Source organism: Rattus norvegicus, chromosome 18, assembly GCF_021556685.1.
Source record: "Rattus norvegicus strain SHRSP/BbbUtx chromosome 18, alternate assembly SHRSP_T2T, whole genome shotgun sequence".
Classification (NCBI taxonomy): Eukaryota; Metazoa; Chordata; class Mammalia; order Rodentia; family Muridae; genus Rattus; species Rattus norvegicus.
The window spans coordinates 1,298,710-1,312,899 of record NC_141551.1 but is presented as its reverse complement, the minus strand read 5'-3'; positions in this window follow the sequence as shown (position 1 = coordinate 1,312,899).

Genomic DNA, 14,190 nt, shown 5'->3' with positions numbered 1-14,190 from the left:
CAGGCTCAAGAAAGGTGACCTTTTACCTACTTACAGGTAGAGGGCAGGGTCTGGAATTTGAGGTATTTAGGGCTTCTTAGGGGTGAGACAGCATTTCTAAACTTCTGATTGTAGAGAGCGGCGCGGCGAAACAAAGATGGCGCCGACATCCAGCCTTGTCTGGATATAAACGACTTACTGTGCATGTGCAGGCTTGTCCCCTTGCTAGGGCTCCCTCTAGTGGTGACCAGCGGTACTGCACATGTGCGGTTTATGCACCAGGTGTTAGTTGACCGTTAATATGCTAATGAGGTGATTCATTCTCCGCCAATCCCTGGAGGACAAGTAGTGGGGTGATCCAAGCCCCACCAATCCCTGAGAGATAATTAGCATACTGTTGTCTATATAAGCCGAGCGATTTTGCTGCTCGGGGTCCCTGTTCAAGAGAGCTGTAACACTGAGAAGAGCTGTAACACTAAGAAGAGCTGTAACACAGTAAAGGCTTGCTCGCAGAAGAATCCTGTTGCCGTGCGTCCTTCTTGCTGGCAGGACATTGGGCGCACGACATCTGACTTTTTTGGCTGCATTTTTTATTCTCTCAGGACAGACTCGGTGTTTTGGAGACTGGATTTTGGAGACTAGATTGTTTGTTGGAAGTTGAGTTTTGCTTTCCAAAGTTGTGGTTGTGCTCTGGTGTTAAAAGGAGAACTTAAAGATTGTGGTTAAGGATTGCCAGTGTTACATTGACTAACTCAAACTTCTTTGTAATTAAGAAAAAAATCAAACAGGTAAAGATTGTTACAGGATTTACAAAGGATTGATGAGGTTTTGGAACTTGTGAGAGCATTAAAGCCTGTTTGCTTACGCCAACTGCCATTTCAAGATAGATTTAGAGGATTGTTTTTATGCAATTTGTTTACGTCCTGGCGATTGTGAGGAGTTTTCATTTAGTGAGCTTGCTTATAATTTTAGAGAGCCCATGAAGTGATATCATTAAAAAATTTTACAAAAGAAGGGCTAATAGCCTTATATTATGCAATTTTGTTGCTGCTTCAATGTAAGAAGTTAGAACTTTAAATCTTTCAGTGTATATGGAAATTTTTACTACAAACCTTTACTCTCACAATGAGCTTTAATATTTGGGGAGTAGTTGATGCTCCAGAAAAGATTCAATATTCCTTTTTAATATTTGAATCTAATTTTAAGCTTCTAAGGATATGTTAATTGGCTAAGTATCTCACCTTACCAGAGGACTTAAGCCTTTGTTTAATATCCTCATTGGAGATAAAGCTTTTGTTGCGTTAATACAGAATTGTAGGCTAGAGTCATGGAAGTATTTTAAAAAGAAACCTGGTGAAACATACCTTATTCCAAACAGCAATTAAGTTGGTTATTACAAAATACTGATATTTGGCCTATCACATATACAAATTTTTCAGGCAAAATTGATAATTTTACTCTTTGCATGCTTTTGTATTTCCTGTAAATTTGTGCATGCAACCCATAGAAAATGCACTTACTGTATTTATAGTTGGCTCATCTAATGAAAAGGTTATATATATGATTGGATAACTTGTTTATTCTCTTGAGTTTCCCCTTGCTTCAGCACAGATTATTGAATTATGTGCTGTAGCCACTGTTTTTTAAATGTTAAAAAAATCAAGCTTTCAATTCATATACTGATAGCCAGTGTGTGGCTTGTGGTTTACAATTGATTAAAAAATTTTCCTTTTTTAGATACTACTACAATTACTTAATGATTTATCAGAGGCAAGTTTTCTACATGACATCAGTGAGTGATAATTTCAGTGTGAATGTTTGACAACTCACTGTCTTTTCAGTGCTCTAGTTCAGACAACTAAACAAAACCATAGACTCACACCCAGCTCTTTGGAAATGGTAATGGATCTGATAGCACACCCTCATGAAAAGAAGAAGACTCTTACTCTCAACTCTCAGCTTCGCCCTGCCAGCTCAGGGATTTCTAAGTAAGGCTGAATCTGGACAATATTTACAAGATTTGGCATTTCTAATTCATGCTTAATGTTTAGGTAAATAAAGCTTGTAAGGGGCTAGCGAGATGGATTAGTGGTTAAGAGCACTAAGTACTGTTCCTTTATAGGCCATTTAAGAACTCAAACTGGATTACCTGGACCCCTTAGCAAGGGAGGGCAATGATACCAGGTAGATTATAGGCCTTACCTAGGAACTATTAGTCAAACAATCTCATTCTTTATATCACCAAAACAATAATGCTGGAGACAATAATTTGGTATAAAAGTCAAATTATAAATACAAGTGCTCAGTGTCCTCAATTTCTTCCTGTATCACATAATAGTGTTAATTCTCGAGGACTTATCTTAATAAATAATATCTTAACAATATCTTAATAAGTAAAAAGGGGGAGTTATATCCCTGTATGCTATACAATTATTTAAATAATGCTCTTTTTATTTCAATTTTAAATTTTAGATACCAAGGAACACTCTGAGTGTTTATGGCACCCTACAATTAGGCATACTTCTGCCTCGGTGAAATAGAAAGATCCACATATTGGCATGATCCTGTTCAGGTATTTTTATGGGGAAGAGGGCATGTTTGTATTGTTTCTACAGGATGCTACAGGTGTGTGCCAGCTGCCAGAGTGGCTGGTGAGACATGCTGATCCTGGGAGCATGAAGATTCAGCTCTTGTGGTTCAGGTCCCTGGAGTCATTCCTGTGCCTTTGGAGTAAGATGGAGGATTCCCCCTCATCTTTTGTCATCACAGAGATTCTGGCGTTGCTGCAGTCATTGTTACCGCCCCGCCTGTCTGGTCCCACTGCAGCCTGCGCTCCGACCCTCTGTGCACTGCTGCATGTCTGAGAAGACTGGACTCCAGCTGTTACCCCTGCCTCCCTCATTCCCCTGGTGGCTGTCGCCGCAGTGACTGGTGTTGCCATTTTGTAGTCTGTGGCTTCACAGGAATGACATCTGCATGAAGCTGCTGGAGACCTGGGAACTCCGCCCTGGTTATGTGGATCTCAGACATGGTTCCATTGCCTGTTGGTTGTTCCAGAGAAGGATGGCCGATCCTGAACTGTCTTGAGAAAGACTTTGGCATCTCTGCCGCTATTGTAGCAGCCATTCTGCTGCAGCCACTGGGTCTGCAGTGTCTGGAGTTACCCTCCCCCAATCTATTGTTAGGCAAGCACAGTGGGTTAACTTTCTGGAGTAGTTGCTGATGATTGGAAATTCTAAATTTTAATACAGGAACGGCTTGACAATGGCCCTCAGTGTTATGGCCCTCCAAGTTTTGGCCCTAGGGCGCCACAGTAGTCGGCCTTCTGCTTCTTATCACATGTGAAAACAGCACTCTCAGTCCTGGGCAGCAACTAAGCAGGTATTGTTCTCCTTGACAGGAGACAAACCTTCTGCCCAAATTGAGCTCAGCCTTCACGAGAAGCAGTTAGCTAAGGATGGGCAACTCTTTGAGACCAGGCCTCGCATAAGACAGGAAATTCTGAGACTGGCAGAATTTTCCAGAGATGGGAAAGAGGCTTGATATCTCAAAGTGTCCTAAGACAGGCACCGCTTAAAAATTAATATAGGGGGACTTGCTTAAAAAAAAATAGGGGGACTTGTCAGAGCCTCCTGGGTCCCCTGCAGTGTTTTACCCCCCTTGTCAGACCCTTCTGGGTCCCTTGCAGGGTTTGACCCCTGCTGAGCCCTGCTGATGCATGTGGAAGCCTTTTGTTCCTAACAAAGGAACAGTCCAGCCCGGTAACAACACACCTGGGCAATGGTCAATTCTTTCCTGTCTTTTGTCTTCCCAGTCTTTTGTTTTTGAGATTTAGGCTGGTCTTCCTGGATTTCTCCCCAGTAAATTGGGAGCACATATTCGGTCTTTTGTTACCAAAGCCTTAAGCCGGGGTTTCCCACTGTGCTTCCTAGATTTTTCCACCTGGTCAACTTGGGGTACATATTCGGAAAATAAAGCTACAAAATGGGCATTCTTTCTTAACACGAATAACCCGTGTGTGTGTGTGTGTGTGTGTGTGTGTGTGTGTGTGTGTGTGTGTGTTTTAATCCCACAGGCTTATGCCCAGTTCTCCGTGCCGTGTCTGTGTGGGCATCGACATTATGGAGCTAATAATGAATGTTTAGGCAGGTCCTAACCTTAATAGAAAGACATATAAACAACTCTGCTGTAACTCCTTAAGACTTAGCAACCTATAACATAAACTATTGCCTTAAATGTACTACAAACGTATAGAATGTAAAAATGTTTTTAAAACCATATGATCAATTATCTGGAGAAGGTATAAAAACTAAGAACAGCAATAAAGTAGAGTGGAGCCTTTTGTCAGCTTCATCCAGTGTGTATGTTGTCTGCGTGCATGACTTTTCTTTCTTTCCTTTTCCACTTAGAATTTTATTTAAATTTCTGGACAGCGTATAACTAAGAGAAATGGTTTAAATATGGAAAATACGGAGAATGGTAAAATTCAGGTACAGAAAATTTGCAATGAAATGTGAATTATTTATGTGGATAGAGAAAACTACTAAAAGACTCCCTCCCAGAAAGGGAATTGTACAAGCCCAAGGCCCTCAACTATAGAAGTAAAAAGTAAGTTTTTAGACACAGACTCAGAACTAAAATAAGCCTGAGAAAGTTCAGATGTGTCCAAGCTTTGTGGGACAAGCTGACCCATCATTTAGACGAAACAGACCATAAAAGAAAACAAAATACAGGGTTGGGGATTTAGCTCAGTGGTAGAGCGCTTGCCTAGGAAGCGCAAGGCCCTGGGTTCGGTCCCCCGCTCTGAAAAAAAAACAAAAACAAAAACAAAATACAGAAACCAGTCTAAATTATTGGTATTGCTTTATGGGCCACCTAACAAGAGCTAAGCCCCTAGCCCCTGACATTCCGGACGCCCCAACCTGCACGTATTCTCTTGCTGTGTGGCAACCTCATTTAAATATATTTAAAATAGCCAATTGGGTGTAACCATACATACGCGCCTCACTTGAATCCACCAACCATGCATCTGCTTCTGTAAGCCTGCTTCTGCTCCCCAATACCCTATAAAAACCCGTCCCTGGTTCTGCTAGGCGCGCCAGTCCTCTCGAGCTGACTGGGACGCCCACAGGTACCTGTGTACCCCAAAATAAACCTCTTACAGATTACAGCCTGTGGACTCGGACTGGTCATTGGGCTTGAGGATCTCCCTCCTGAGAGGAAGATTCTCTCTGAGGGTCTTTCATTTGGGGGCTCGTCCGGGATCGGAGATCCTCTGCCAAGAGACCGCCGACCACCCACCGGGAGGTAAGCTGGCCAGCGTTTGTCTTGTCCTGTCTTGTGTTGCTTTGTGACTTGTTCTGTAAATGCTTAGTTACTTGGCTTGGGTCTAGACCGTTTGTATTTGGGCGGGCCAGAGAAGGAGCTGATGAGCTCGGACTTCTCCCCTGCAGCCCTGGAAGATGTTCCAAGGGTGTTTGGAGCCCGGTTTTTCGGGGCTCAGCCCGTATCGGAAGGATACCTGGTTTTGGGTTGGAGGAGAGAGGAGAGAGCCGGATCCACTGAAGGATCCGGACCCTCGGTGCCTCCGTCTGAATTCAGTTTGACACCGAAGCCACGAGGCGCGTCTGTCTGTTGCCTGTTTGACTGTTGGAATTGTCTTCTTTGTGTCCTAATTTACTTTGAACATCTGTGGAAATTGTTTATAGGATGCTTTGTCTTGGTCTTGTTTGTCTGGTTTGTTTTCTGTGGTATTGTCCAGTGTCTTTTTGGCTTTTGTTTTGTTTTTGGACTTTGGACAGATGACTGTGTTTAAAATCTTGGACTGACGACTGTGTTTGAAATCATGAAATTGTTTGCTTTGTTCGTCAAAGAGTTTTACTTCGTCCTCTGGTGCTTAAGTTAAAAGTTAAAAATAATTTGCTTGAGAAAAATTGTTTTCTGCCGGGGAGTTTTATCTTTCTCTCTTAGCCTCCTCCGCAAGGAGAGATGCCCCTCCCTTTGCTCCCCTTGTCCAGTCTAGCTGCTGTTAACAGTTGTGTATGAAGAACTCCAGGTTAGCGAGTGACCCTGTCAGAAGCAGGTATTAACAAGAGCCTGAAAGCTTTGCCTTGGATCCTGAAGAAAAATTCTCCCTGTTGCTTAGACATTCACAGCTTCTAAGGAAGGGACAACACAGAGTAGAAAAATGTAGGGGCTGAGAGTGGCAAGCATGCAGGCCTGCTAGCAAGCTGCAGGCTGCGCGTGGGCAGCGGCGCAGTTCAGGCCAAGTTAGCGTAAGAGGAGTTTCAAGATGATGAGGCCGGCCGGGGTTGACGCTTTGACAACAAAAAGATAGTGTAGAGTTAGTGGTTGTTTTATGACACTTTTGGCCCTGAAAAAAAATAATTCCAGTTGCTGCCTTCAGTGGTCAGACCTTCAACACTTGCTCACAGAAGGAGAGTGTTCATTAAGAGAAGTTCTTTAAGGGACCCTGCCTTATCTGCTGGCCCTATTCCAAGAGAGGAGTTGATCTCCAACATTAAGTAACCTTCCCTGTTAGTCATCATTGACATGGAGAGTGCCTTTGATCCTATCCCCACAGCAGCCAGTTCCTGCTCCTGTGGTCAAAATGCCCCAGGTTGGGGGGCAGAGAAGCCCCTGGGATAGTTTCGAAGGGAATCTGCAACAAACTGTGAAGAACTTTGTTTTGCCAGTCAAAATTTAGAATTCAGGCTTTGGCTGTGGCCAAGGTCAGTATTAATGTTTTCTTTTCCATGGGCCTTTAGCCCATTGAGACAGTTTGGTAAAGGGCTGCTACTGAGGTCCTGAAAGTCCCAGGTGAACCTGTTACAATTCTTATGTCAGCCACTTGGCATCTAGCACCCAGGTCCTAACCATCTCTCCATCCTTTTGTTATTAGTTCTTACTGGAAACCTAGTGTCCTTCAGAGGCTGGGTCTCTTGAGAGGTAGAGCCACTGAGCTGGCACTGAAGGGAGGTACTCCTTAAGTAAAATCTAAGTCCAGAGAGACAGTCGGTAACAGATCAGCTGCCTCTCTGCTTGCCTTTCTGTTTCACAGGAACAACGCTTGTGTTTATTTTTACAACGGCCTTTTTGTCCCAAAAAGTCCTCCTGGTTAGCTGTGTGACTAAATGCTATTTGTCCTCTTCAGTGGACCTCTATTCTCAAGATTCTCTTGTTTTCTCACCATCCCATTTGAGATGCTTGTTAGTAACTGTTACAGGTCTTCTTTACCACCGAGGAAAGACAGAATCCTACTGGAGGCCAGAAAGAATGTTCCAGACATGGATGGAACACCCTCACTCCTGACTGTTGACTTGAATACCCCTGAAGGTAGGAAGTGCTCCGGGTCTGCTGCCAGGCTCCAAGGGTGGGTCTCCGAGGGGCTGGAAAATGCCCCACCAATCTGGCTAAGATAACGAAAAGATAAAGAGAGAAAGTTACAGAAATTTGAAGGGTTAAGCTAAGTTGCTGAGAGTTAGTGTAAGTTACAGAGAAAATAAAATTAAAGTGTGGTTACATAAGTGGACAGCATCTAATAGTGTAGAGGAAGGTACAGAAGATATGAGAGAGACTAAAAAAAAAGAAGGTAAAAAGAGCAGGAAGGTAAGAAAGAAAAGAGACAAAAAGAAGAAAAAGCTAGAGAGCTAAAGAGGGGTAAAGACAGGAGAGGAGCATATACTGGCCACCGTAGTTAGGGAACCTAGGAAGACAGTACCTGGCAACAGAAGAGAATTCCTGGCTAAAGATCAGTGTGCCTAATGCAAAGAAAAAGGACACTGGGTCAGGGACTGCCCCAGGAAAAACAAGAGGGGCTTCTCCAGCAGCCCCGAAGGCAAGCCTCTTGGTCCTAGAGTGCTGGCTATACACAAAGATAGAAGGGAAGCCTGCCCAGTTGTTTTGTGCATACGGGGGCCCAACACTCTGCGCTCCTACGCCCAAATGGGCTAGTGTCCAGCAAAAACCTTGAGTACGGGGGCTAGTGGCAACAAACAATACTCATGGACTGCCTGAAGAACAGTGGACCTTGGCGTGGGCCGGGTAACCCACTAGTTCATGGTCATCCCTGACTGCGCCTATCCCTTGCTCATGAGAAATTTGCTCTCCAAAATGGCTTGTGTGGGCTAAAATGGCTGGGTGCGGCCATGTGTATACATATCTGCAGACTGTGTATGTGGAGCTTAAGACCTGTCTCAGTGCACCAGTACCTGATGCTGGGAGATGTGTGGCTTAGTGCTGTTCTGCCTGGAACACACCGTTCCTGCCAGCTGGGCACTAACAATTATCACCCAATCCAGGACTTAAACTGTGATAGAGTGGCTGATGTTTTGCCTTTGAGTAAAATGTCCCAGAGGATGGGACGACTGGTCAGCTGACATGGACTAGATTCTCCACCGGTTGGGGACAATCTGGTCACCTTGCTGCCCAATCCTGACCTGGAGCCACCATAGCACGAGTGTCAAGCACTGGCAGAAGCCCATGGGTGGAAGAAAGACCTCTGTGACTGCTGAAAGCTGAGGCTACCTTGTCTACAGACGAGAACAGTTCTCTTCATGCAGGTCAGAGATAAGTGGGTGCTGCCGTGGTGGACAACACAATGTCATCTGGAATGGCTGAACCCCAACCCCCCCCCCCCAGCACATCAGCACTGCAGATGTCTTTGCCATCTCTTGGATGCCCTGGTGAAGCCAGCAACTGTGAGTATTATTCATTGCCCAGGACATCAGGAAGGAAGAGATTCAGTGCCATGGGGCAGTAACAAAGCAGATAAAGTGGCTCGGGAAATGGCTATGCAGGAGCCTATCCTGGTTACAGGCCTGCAAGAGACAGCCACTGGGAACTGGGATTGGACTAAGGGATGGCCTCACTTAGAATGTACAACAGAAGAAAAGGCCCAAATTGCTTAAATGAAAAAAAAAAAAGACAATGACACACTTGAGAGAAAACTATATTCCTCAGAGAACAAACAAAAGACTCACTTTGCCAAATACAGAAATGGATTCACTTAGATAAGAAGCTTGTCCAAGTATATAATAGACTTTAAGATTCTACCCAGAGAGGCAGTAAAAAATATAAGGTATGTCAGTAAGTGAATGCTTAGCAAGCAAACAGGGCAAAGAGACCTAAAAAGTTTAGTAAAAAGTCGAAGTAAACTTCACTGAGATAAAACCAAGAAAATATGATCACAAGTATCTCCTAGTGCTTGTAGATACCTTTCCAGGAATAGATAGAAGCTTTCCCCACCAAGCAAGAGATGGCCTCAATAGTCATCAAGAAGATACTAGAAGAAATCTTCTCCCTGTTTGGAGTGCCCAAGGTAATCTGGTCAGACAATGGCCCTACTTTCGTTGCCAAGGTAAGCCAGGATGTGGCCAAGCATTTAAAGGTTGATTGAAAATTATGTTATATTTACAGACCTCAAAGTTCAGGACAGGTAGAGTAAATAAATAAAATTTTAAAAGAGACCCTGACCAAATTGACCATGGAGACTGGCACAGGCTGGGTGGTACTCCTTCCCTCTTGCTCTCTTCAGAGCAAGAAATACCCCTTCCAGATTCAGCCTTACCCCCTTTGATATCTTATATGGGGCCTCAGCTCCTCTGACTATATTAGATGATGTTACTGAACCAACATGTCATAGTAATAATGATTTGTATGCCAGGCTAAAAGACCTACAGGTGACACAGAAAGAAATCTGCTCACAGCTGGCAGCAGCCTATACCCCAGGGACCTCCAAGACATCTCATCAGTTCCAGGTCGGAGACTCGGCTACATACGATGACACCGAACCCAGACACTCGAGCCTCACTGGAAAGGACCGTACCTGGTGCTGCTGACCACCCTGACAGCCATCAAGTCTCAGCCCTCACCAGCCGAGTACTAGCTGTTGGGGCTGATAGCTGGGACCTAGAGGGACACTCAGATCTTCAAAAAGCTCCCTAGACTTACACATCAGATAAGTGGATACATCAGAGACGTGACTGGGAGGTTGCTATAATGCTCACTTGAGGAGTGTGTTTTAGAAACAAAAATTTCATGTTTGCCCTGGGATCCCTCGAAATAGGTGTAGAGATAGGCTTGATTTTTATTGCAAGTGATATAACATTGCATATTTTAGTACTCCTAACACTTCTTGGGACTGTGCCTCAGGGATCACAACCTGTATAAGTTTAGAAGTTCTAAAAGACCTTGGTGTATAGGTTCAGATAGTGTCCAGATTGGAATCCTGATGCTAAAGACTTAATAAGACACAAAAGAGAGTTGAGAATTATTTAAGGCTATCTAGGTGCTGCAAGGGCAACACAAGGACATCTGCTGTTGCCCTACAATGCAAGGCTTATAGAGAATTCAGAACTGCCATTGACTCAGATATAAAAAGAGTAAAAATAGACTTTTTAGCTGACCTCCAAGCATACCTAACCTCCCTCTCAGAGGTAGTCCTTCAGAATAGGAGAAGATTAGACCTGATATTCCTTAAAGAAGGAGTCTGTGTGCTACACTAAAAGAAGAATGTTGTTTCTATGCAGATCAGACAGGAATAGTAAGAGATACAGACTTTCAGTCATTCAAACTTTTGTGCTGAGACAACAGTACCAGATGGTGAAACAACAAAAAACAGAGGTACCTTAACCAAGTTGAGTGGAAGATTCCACTCAAGGACAAAAAGAAAATGGGGGAATAAAAGACCCCCTTCCAGAAAGGGAATTGTACATGCCCAAGGCCCTCAACGATAGAATTAAAAAGTAAGTTTTTAGATACACAGACTCAGAACTAAAATAAGCCTGGGAAAGTTCAGATGTGTCCAAGCTTTTTGGGACAAGCTGACCCATCATTTAGACGAAACAGACCATAAAAGAAAACAAAATACAGAAACCAGTCTAAATTATTGGTATTGCTTTATGGGCCACCTAACGAGAGATAAGCCCCTAGCCCCTGACATTCCGGACGCCCCAACCTGCACGTATTCTCTTGCTGTGTGGCAACCTCATTTGAATAGCCAATTGTGTGTAACCATACATCCGGGCCTCACTTGAATCCACCAACCATGCATCTGCTTCTGTAAGCCTGCTTCTGCTCCCCAATACCCTATAAAAACCCGTCCCTGGTTTTGCTAGGCGCGCCAGTCCTCTCGAGCTGACTGGGACACCCACAGGTATCTGTGTACCCCAAAATAAACCCTCTTACAGATTACAGCCTGTGGACTCGGACTGGTCATTGGGCTTGAGGATCTCCCTCCTGAGAGGAAGATTCTCTCTGAGGGTCTTTCACTACTATATGTATTATATGCAATACGAGCAAATACAACATTTTATGGCATATAATATAAAATTTATTAAAACTCTTGGACTATCAGATGAAATTATGGCATTAATATCAAGAACAAATGAAGTTTCTCTCCTTTTCTTTCTTTTCTTTCTTTTCTCTCTGGTTCATGAAGAGTTAAGGAACGCCAAGCTCTCATCTGGCCAGTGAGGGATCCCTGTAGCAGTACCCAATTAAATACTTATGTAGATCATGGTGGTGGCATGTTCCTTGGTACCTGCCCCAATGTTCTGGGTTCCCAAATGAAAGACATGCACACAGCCTTTATATTTTGATATAGGTCAATAGTTGAACCACATCCTAACCTCCACACGGCTAATCCACCTCCCTCCAATATTCCCGAGTTATTACTTACTAAATTCTATATCCTATCTTTGCTGCCCTGGACCCAGTTGGGCAGTCTTTTGGGCCACTATCCCCCTGGCTCTTTGATGGCACCTTCTCAGGGATGGCATCTTTCCTTTCCTTCTCTTGGCCTGGCAGATCTTCTCTCAGTCCCAGCCTGGGAAAAATTCTAGGGTCCCACCTCTGTCTACCCTGCCTAGTCATGGGCTACTGGCATCTTTATTTACCAATCAGAACCAACTGGGGGTTCTTAAGTGTCTTAAATGTGGACTCCTGTGAAAACAATTTTAGGGACCCAAATTAGCATAAGATACAAGCAGTCACATGTCCCTGAATCAAAGAGAAAACAATCCAAGTAATTTTCCCCCTGCTGCTATCAGCAGGAGTTAAATTGCCAGAAGTCATCAGCTTTTGGTCCTGATTGCTGAAGCCATACCCCTTTGATGTCTGCCTTGGTTTACCCTGAGACGTCAAAGCAGGTCCTTGACAGATGAGAACTAACACAGACTCACAACTGGACAATGTCCAGAGAGTGAGTGACTTTGGAGCACTCAGTCCTAAGTGGAATGTCTTCATCAAACCTTCCTCTCAGGGAGCTGTCGGTAGAGGAGGCAGAAAGATTTTGATAGCTACAGTCAATGGATAACTCCAAGGAAACAGTGTCTTCCAGATACAACAGGACTGATACACATATGAACTCACAGAGAGTGTGGCAGCATGCACAGGTCCAAGCCAGTAGGGTTCCCAGCCCTGAGAGGGGGTAGTGGACATAATCTCCCATCCACAACAAAAAATAAGTGATCTTCAATTGAGATCCAGTAGCAAAGGAACAATTAGTCTTCTCCAATGGCATTTCACTGGGTGTATAACCACACTGAAGGGTAGGCCTAATGCACAGCAGTAAATAGCCAACAGAAAAAGAATTCTGGTATTTCCATAGACATTTTGTCTCATGCTGCTTCGTTTGGACATCTTTTGTGTTACTGGTCTTTCATTGCCTGTATGTGTTTCTGCGTTTCTTGTGCTTTCTGTATATATATATATATACAGAAATATATATATATATATATATATTGTAATAGCTTTAGTTTTCCAAGACAGGTAACCTAGGTTAGCTTACAACTCACAATCCTCTAGCTTCCGTTTTTTTTTTAAAGATTTGTTTATTTATTTTATGTATATGAATATTATTGTAGCTGTCTTCAGATGGTTGTGAGCCACCATGTAGTTGTTGGGACATTTGGAAGAACAGTCAGCACTCTTAACCACCGAGCCACCTCTCCAGTCCCCTTGTTTCTGTTTCTTGAATGCTAAGATTATACGTATAAGCTAACATTCTGGGCCATATATTTTAATATATTTATTTTATTTTGAGACCGAGTCTCACTATGTAGCCCTGGAACTCACTGTATAGATCAGGCTGGCCTCACATTCACAGAGATACACCTACCTCCTGTATTTGCTGTAAAGACTTGTGCCTGGCCTTGTTTCCTTATTTTCTGATGTCAGTTAGTTCTTGGAACATAGGGGTCCTTGAGTATATAATTAACAAATAATTAGCAAATCAATGGATTTGATTGCTTTACGGTTTTGCATTTTTCTGTAATTACCTTGAGCTCTGATGTCTCCAAATGTCTTCAATATCCTTCAATTTGTTTCTTCTTTGAATTCCATTGTCAACATTCATATATATATATATGTATATATATTCATATATGTATATTGCCTAGTTTACGGTGGTCTGAGCTAGGCCTACAGAAGACACAGATGAACAAACTAGATGCAATCATTGTGCAGGCATGAAGTATATCATATAGATCAGAATATTTGTTTATTTTTTTTTCGGAGCTGGGGACTGAACCCAGGGCCTTGCGCTTGCTAGGCAAGTGCTCTACCATTGAGCTAAATCCCCAACCCCATATTTGTTTATTTTTATGTTCATGTATGTAAGTGCAATGTGTGCATGCCATAGTACTCACAGGAAAGCTCTCAGGACTCAGTGCTCTCCTGACACCTGTTGAGATATGGGAACTGAACTCAGGTTCTCAGGCCTGCATGCAGTTACTTCTACCCACTCTGTTACCTAGCTGACCCTACAGATATAAAAATTACCATACCTCAGGATATGACACAGTTGAAGAGGGTAGAATGAACTATTCATAGACTAAGGGGAAATACAAAATATAACTGCTATATATTTACATAAATAGGATACTACACATAATTTTTTAAAAAAAGATTTATTTATTTCATGTATGTGAGTAAACTGTCGCTGTCTTCAGACATACCAGAAGAGGGCACCAAATCCTATTACAGATGGTTGTGAGCCACCATGTGGTTGCTGGGAATTGAACTCAGAACATCTGGAAAAGCAGCCAGTGCTCTTAACCTCTGAGCCATCTCTTCAGCTTGATACTCCACATCATTAATTGCTAATAAATAGTAACTACCAAAAGAGCAGTTGTAGCACTAAAAGGCTAATAGATACAAAGAGCAGTTGTTTACAAAGGCAGAGAAGGGGCAGGAGAGCTGGTTCTAACC